General features: G+C 35.2%; 1 long non-coding RNA gene across 1 annotated transcript in view; it reads right to left on the bottom strand.

Annotated features, from left to right (window-relative positions):
- LOC118765745 overlaps positions 1-3,046 on the bottom strand; it is a 17,850-nt gene extending 14,804 nt beyond the window's left edge. Inside the window, exon 1 of the long non-coding RNA XR_005001617.1 lies at positions 3,032-3,046. This is a non-coding gene — a long non-coding RNA (uncharacterized LOC118765745). The remainder of the gene's footprint in view (positions 1-3,031) is intronic.
- Positions 3,047-7,657: the final 4,611 nt, after the last annotated feature.

Genomic DNA, 7,657 nt, shown 5'->3' with positions numbered 1-7,657 from the left:
TACGACCTGAGTTCAAATTCCTCGAAGCCGACTGTGCTGTTCGTCCTTTCTGGGTCGATAAAATATGTACCAGTTGAGCACTGGGGTCGATGTAATCGACTTACCTCCTCCCATGAAATTGATGGCCTCCTTCCAAATTTTGAAACCAGTATTTAAACATATATTTTATTACCTGTCTATGCAAGTATTTTTATGTATATATATATATATATATATATATATATATATATATATATATATATATATATATATATATATATATATATATATGTGCGATCTAAGCATTTATTTATTTATGTGTGTGTAATATGTAGCTTGCTTACCAGCCGCATGGTTCCGAGTTCATTCCCACCGCATAGCACCTTGGGCAAGCGTCTTCTACTATAGCCTCGGGCCGACCAAAGCCTTGTGAGTGGATTTGGTAAGCAGAAACTGAAAGAATCCTGTCGTATATATGTATATATTTATATATATATATGTGTGTGTGTGTGTGTGTATATGTGTGTGTGTGTGCGTATGTTTGTGTATACGTTTGTCCCCACCCCAACATCGCTTGACAAACGATGCTGGTGTGTTTACGTCCCAGTAACTTAGCGTTCGGCAAAAGAGACCGATATAATAAGTACTAGGCTTATAAAGTCCTGGGGGTCGATTCGCTCTACTAAAGGCGGTGCTCCAGCATGGCCACAATCAAATGACTGAAACAAGCAAAAGAGTAGTAGAGTATATGCCAGGCATATCCTGGGGTTTAAAAAGCGCAACAACGACTTCGCTGATAATAATAACAAACAAATGAAATAAAAATCAGTAATCGTAACAATAACTGTTATTGTTGTTGTTTTTCTCGTTACAGCTTATTTACTTTTTCCCCCGTGTTTGTATTCATAAATTTGTGTGTCATCATTCGTAGACATGAGAAAGTAGTGTTTTGACTGAAATGTCAGCTAATAGATGGCAGAAATAATTAGAGAAAGCAAAAGCATAAAGATATGGCATAAATTTTACTTAGCCCATACATGCAGTAATACACGTAGACTTTAGATAGATGTTTTCTCCGAAAATAATATTTAGGAGAAAGTTATGTGCAAAGCTTGTATAAACATTTTTGAGTTTCATGCAGCAGGTAAAGGGCCGTTTCCATTAATTCGAATACTGCATTTGTTATCAATTTGTTAAAATTCGTTAATGTATAAAACATCTTCGTAGTGAAGTTACGTATGTGTTTCCTGTTTTAATATTGGTTTCAAATTTTGGCACAAGGCCAGGAAGCTCGTGGAAGAGAGTAAATAGAATACATCGACCTCAGTGCTCAGCTGGTACGTATTTCCTCGATCTCAAAAGGCTAAAAAGGCAAAGTCGACCTCGGCGGAATTTGAACTAAGAACGTAAAGACAGACGAAATACCTATTTCGTTACTACCCACAAGGAGCTGAACACAGAGAGGACAAACAAGGACACACAAACGGATTAAGTCGATTACATCGACACCAGTGTGAAACTGGTACTTAATTTATCGACCCCGAAAGGATGAAAGGCAAAGTCGACCTCGGCGGAATTTGAACTCAGAACGTAGCGGCAGACGAAATACCGCTAAGCCCGGCGTGCTAACGTTTCTGTCAGCTCGCCGCCTTCTTCTGTTTTAATATTGGCACACTTTAAGACGGTGAGCTCGCAGAATCGTTACCGCTCCGGGCAGAATACTTAGCAACCTTTCATCAGTCTTTACGTTTCGAGATCAAATTCCGGTAAGGTCGATTTTCCTTTCATCCATTCTAGGGTAAAAGTTGAGCACTGGGGTCGATGTAATTGACTTACCATTTCCTCGGAACCGATATTGGCATTCTTTATACGTACTGTTCTCTCTCGCTATTTTTGTACCGTTGATTTACAGAGGAAACTTTTGCGCTATAGTTGTTTGCCTGCGCCACATCTCTGTTTTGATCTAAACGTTTAAGATAACAGTTTTCTGAATGTAAAGCCCCTAAATCATTCAGAGTGGATATTTTAGCGAATACCATTGGGCTTATGTATATATTTTAACGGGGCCAAATTAACAACGATTATAACCTCTTTTGAAACAGTATACAAGAAAAAAAATGTATGTATTAAGATCTGAAATTGTTTAATATTTTTTGCCTGGATATTTAGAATATAAACCTTATATATACTAGAAACATGCAACTAGGCTGGCTTTTGGTAATATTTGCTAACCACAAACCTGCTGGAAACTAGTGTAATTCCAGAACCGATGTGATTAAGATGTGACATAACTTGTTTTATAATCTCTGCTTCAATGTGGGGAAATAGCAACGGCAAAACGTGGAAACATCTATTCAGAAACACACTCTGTGGTATAGAGCAGGAAAATATATATCAACTTACTATTCATTGAACCATATAAACATATAGTCTTATATAACAAACACTCACACTCATACATATCTATATACATACACACATACATATACATATATACGTATTTGTGTCTATGCCTAAATGCTTTATATTTCTGCATCTCCCACACAACGTATCATTTACTCTCTCGAACTCACCTCCATCATCTTGAAAATTTCTTTGTTTTTCTTTCTGGGGTGTGCATTCTAGAAGTAATTATTTTCTGTTTAATTTAAATGAAGGGTAAAATATTGAATTCAGTTTAAATTTAGTATTCTGTACTGTTTTTAGAAACGTTACCATCTTTCCCATTATTGTCGGTATCAATCTTCAGCGTACATCATAGAGTAAAATTTTATATCTATTTGAAGCATCCTAAGCTGGTTTTTATTTTGCATAATTCTTTTTTTTTTATCATTTGTATTCATAACTTTCGACATCCATTCATGCAATTGCTAGTTACGAGTAAATGATAGTTTATTATTGACGAATTTATTTCAGAATTACGTTTTATTCAGATTTATTAATGGTTTTATACCAGTAAATAACAGGAAATAGAAGAGTGGACAGAGGTTGTTTCAGCTCTCATTGGCGCTGCAGCATTGATAATAAACATGCGAATACGAAAGAAATTGACTAGAAAATAATTTGAAAATACATAGCAGGAAACTCGTATCTTTCAGAGGCACGGTTCATTTGAATTTCATGTTGACGGTTCTGCATTGTGTAAGAATCTGTCCGTAATGCGTACAATATGTGAAAATTGATACTTTTAAAAAATCGTATTCATGTATTACCAAAAGTTTTTTTTTTTGGCTTGAACACCAAAAAGATATTTGCTTTCCCTCCATCTACCCCCTCGCATAAAGTGTGCAGTTCCTCATATATCTACTATCTTCTATAGAAAAATTTAATTTATTTAACAATATCAGAATGATGTATGATTTTTTCCCCTAGAAAATGAAATTGTTAGAGACCAAAGGGGCCTCGAAAACACCGAAATTATGAATGGTACAACACATGAAATCATTAAAGGGAAACGACCAGTGGAGATAACAGTACCAACTATGAATTATAAAACTTGTTGAATCACTCTAAAATTTTACTAAGAACGAAAAAAAAAACAGAAAATATTTGGTTCTTAATGTGAGAATAATTTTTGGAAAAGGACATTTTACAGAAGTCCAAGACAAAAATATATGATATGAAGGAACCGTAATAAATTTTTCTTCCTCTCTTCTTATCTCATGACCTATATAAATAATAGCGTTTACCTTGAGAAAAGTAAAGATGAAAGTGAGGTTAATTTCCACTTTTTGTTAAAAAAAATGAAGAAAGTTGGAAGTGTGGATTGTCAGCACATTTTAGTAAAGATAGAATAGTATTTTTGCTTTCCTTTGAAGCGGCATTTTAAAAAATTCCCTTTGATGGTTAACATGCGTACACATGCTGCCATCAGCAGAATATTGTACAGATTATTATTAAACCGACTCTTCTTTATTTTATCCGAGTTCAAGTCACGTTCATGTGAACTATAATTTACTTGTTTTCTTTCTAGGTTAGATAAATTATCAATGCAGTACTAAAGTTTATTTGAGAGTCTAATGCATTAAAATCTCTATAACTATAAACGGCAAAATGTCTGTGTATCTGTGTGTCTGTGTGTCCTTTATACAAATCCACAGTTTTTCATGTAAAAGGCTCGCATTTTGTAAAGGGCTTTCAAAACTGTCTGAGGGTGGTCGTGAAGATCTTTTCATTTCTCCAGTCTCCCAAGAAAGCCATTTAAAAATCGATAAACTGACCCCTTATGCCCATAATTTATGGGAATAAGGGTGATGCCGAAGTCCAATGAATATTAATTACTCTCATAAAAAGCTCCAACTAACTCATAAACAACAAAACTGGCCTGGGCTGAAATGTGATAAGAAACTTAGCTCTTGATTTAGTGAGAAATTTTTTACGGCGACCCAGAACTACAAGCACTAGCAATAGACCAGACAACGCCGGGTCATATTGCTAGTTTTCATATACAAGATTATTTTTTAATAAGTCTCCGCTTTTCAGTACTACAACTACTACTAATAATATTCTTTTCTACTATAGGAACAAAACCTGAAATAATTTGAGGGAACGGAGCGAGGAGATTACATCGACACTAGTGCTTCACATCTAATTATCTAACCACACAGAAGGGATGAAAGTTAAAGACGACCGCGGCGGAATTTGAATTCAGAACGTATAATCGGAAAAAAGATCTGTGGAGCATTTCGTCCTGCGCACTAGCGATTTTGCGAGCTTGTCGCCTTAATAATAACGATAATTCTTAGTTTCAAATTTTGACACAAGGCCAGTAACTTTAGGGGGCGGGTAAGTCGATTACATTGATTCCAGTGCTCAACTGGTACTAATTTCATCGACTCAAAAGGATGAAATGCTTCGTCGACGTCGGAAACATTTGAACTCCGAGCGTAAGGATTGTCAAAATGTGGCTACGCATTATGACCGATGTGCTATCGATTCTGCCAGCTCGCCGATTTAATGACAATATTGATTATTTTTAATTTTTGGCAGAATTTTCATGGGATGGAGAAGTCGATTATATTGACCCCATACTCAATTATCCTTTGTGTTATAGACACATGGCCTAAAATTTTGGACAAGGGACTAGCCGATTACATGGATACAAGATTTTGACTGGTAGTTAATAGATAAACCCCGAAATGATGAAAGGCAAAATCGACCACGGCGGAATTTGAACTCAGAACATAGCGACGGATGAAATATTGCTAAGCATTTCGTCCAGCGAGTTAACGACTCTGTTAGCTCACCGCCTTCATTAACAATAGTGATTATTATTATTATTATCATCATCATCATCATCATCGTTATTATTATTATTATTATTATTATTATTATTATTATTATTTTATTATTATCATCATCATCATCATCATCATCATCATCATCATCATCATCATCATCGTTATTATTATTATTATTATTATTATTATTATTATTATTATCATCATCATCATCATCATTATTATTATTATTATTATCATTATTATTATCATCATCATCATCATCATCATCATCATCATCATCATTATTATTGTTATTATTATTATCATCATTATTATTATTATGGCGGTGAGGTGATAGAATCGTTAGCACGCCGGGCAAAATGCTCAGTGGCATTCGGCCTTGTCTAACTTCTGAGTTCAAATTCCATCGATGTCGACCTTGCATTTCGGGGTCAATAAATCAAGTATCAGTGAAGCACTGAGGTCGATATAATCAACTCGTCCCCTCTCCCAAATTTCAGGACCTTTGCCTATAGTAGAAAGGGTTATTATGATCATTTTTTGGTTATAGGCACAGAGACTGTAATTTCGAGGTACAAGGGTATAATCGATTTTCTCGACCACTCTGATCAGCCGGTACTTACTTCCACAGCTCCGAAAGGATGAAAGGCAAGGTTTACCTCGATGCAGTTTGGACTCAGAATTGTTGGAGTTCGGAACAAATGCTTTCAAGCATTTCGTCTGATGCAGTAACTTTTCTGCGGTCTCACTTCCTTATATATATATATATATATTCTTTTACTCATTTATTTGTTTCAGTCATTTGACTGCGGCCATGCTGGAGCACCGCCTTTAGTTGAACAAATGGACCTCAGGATTATTCTTTGTAAACCTAGTACTTATTCTACGTCACTTATGCCTAACCGCTAAGTTACGGGGACGTAAACACACCAACGTCGTTTGTTAAGTGATGGTGGCTACACACACACACACGCGCGCACACACGCACACACACACACATACATATATATATATATATATATGCTTGTATATACGACGGGCGTATTTCTGTTTCCGTCTACCAAATCCACTCACAAGGCTTTGGTCGGTCCGAGGCTATAGTAGAAGACACTTGCTCGACGTGCCATGCAGTGGGACTGAACCTGTCACCATGTGGTTGATAAGCAAGCTACTTATATATATTCTGTAAATAATAATATTATTTTATAAGCTTAAAACCTATAAGCGACCACTTTGTACTGGCTACAGCAAATAGTCAAATATTGTGCGTGTGTGAGTCAGTGTTTGCTCCTTAGCAATGCTTGGCACCAAATATTTATTTTGTTACATCCTCGTAATTAAGCGCATTGCCAAAGAGAGACGAAAGTGTAAGAAACAAGTTTAGGAAAAATTAATAAGAGGGTTTCTATTTGCTCAACTAAACTTGTCAAAGTGTGCCCCAGCATGACCGCAGCCTTATGACTCATACAAGTAAAAAATGAAAAGTATAAAAGTATTATTTACAGAACTATTCAATTTAGGCGTGAAGAATAAGAAGAGAGGAACAAATATTTCTTACGTGCTTGAGAGAAGTTAACGTTACACAGTAGAGACATTATTAACAGTAAAAGACACCCATATGGTTTAAATAATTTTCAGAGATAATTGTATTATATTTTAATATGTTTTAATGTATTTACCATTAAATAAGTATAAAATTTATAAAAGAATCATATTCTTTATGTTCTGCATCAATGCAATTAAATTATCTAATTTTTAATTATAGATATTTCCAAAAAATACTTTGTTGAAATTTGGAGATTTTTGTATCGATTTATCGATTGGAATCTCAGAAATATGTATTTTTAAATACTTAATCATGTACAAAAATTTATAAAGAGGTTGTAATTTCTTTTTATTCAACTGGATAAAGAGGAAATCAATAGCTTTTTACAGGAATGAGTCTTGCTCTGGTAGAAACAAAATAGAAGCGGAACTAAACTACAAAAGAAATACAGAAAAACGAAATGGTCCACAGTTTTATTCGGTAGCGATTTCGTGTTCATCCCGTCTTTTTATATTCACCACTTGCCAATCCTTCTTTATCTTCAATTGTTTGCACCTGTATTTGGGTCAATTATTAAGTTCTGGTTATCTACAATCATTCCATGTTCCGATCTGCAGAACTACCTACTCGTTTAATTAACAGCAACGTGGTTGAATGTTTCAGAGATACGTGAACACTTAACGTAATTTAAAACCCAAATCAGTAGGAAATCATCATGCGAATCGTGGTGAGACCGCCGGAGCATGGAATTACACGGTCAGTCTATTAGACAGGAAACAAGTATTGTTATTATCATGTATAGCAGAAGGGCAGTGAGCTGGTGGGATCATTAGCGTGCCGGACAAAACATCAAGCAATATTTATTCCAACGCGTTTTTTGACCTGTCAT

This window comes from Octopus sinensis, linkage group LG13 (genome assembly GCF_006345805.1).
Source record: "Octopus sinensis linkage group LG13, ASM634580v1, whole genome shotgun sequence".
Lineage (NCBI taxonomy): Eukaryota > Metazoa > Mollusca > Cephalopoda > Octopoda > Octopodidae > Octopus > Octopus sinensis.
This window is presented reverse-complemented; position numbering and strand designations above follow the sequence as displayed.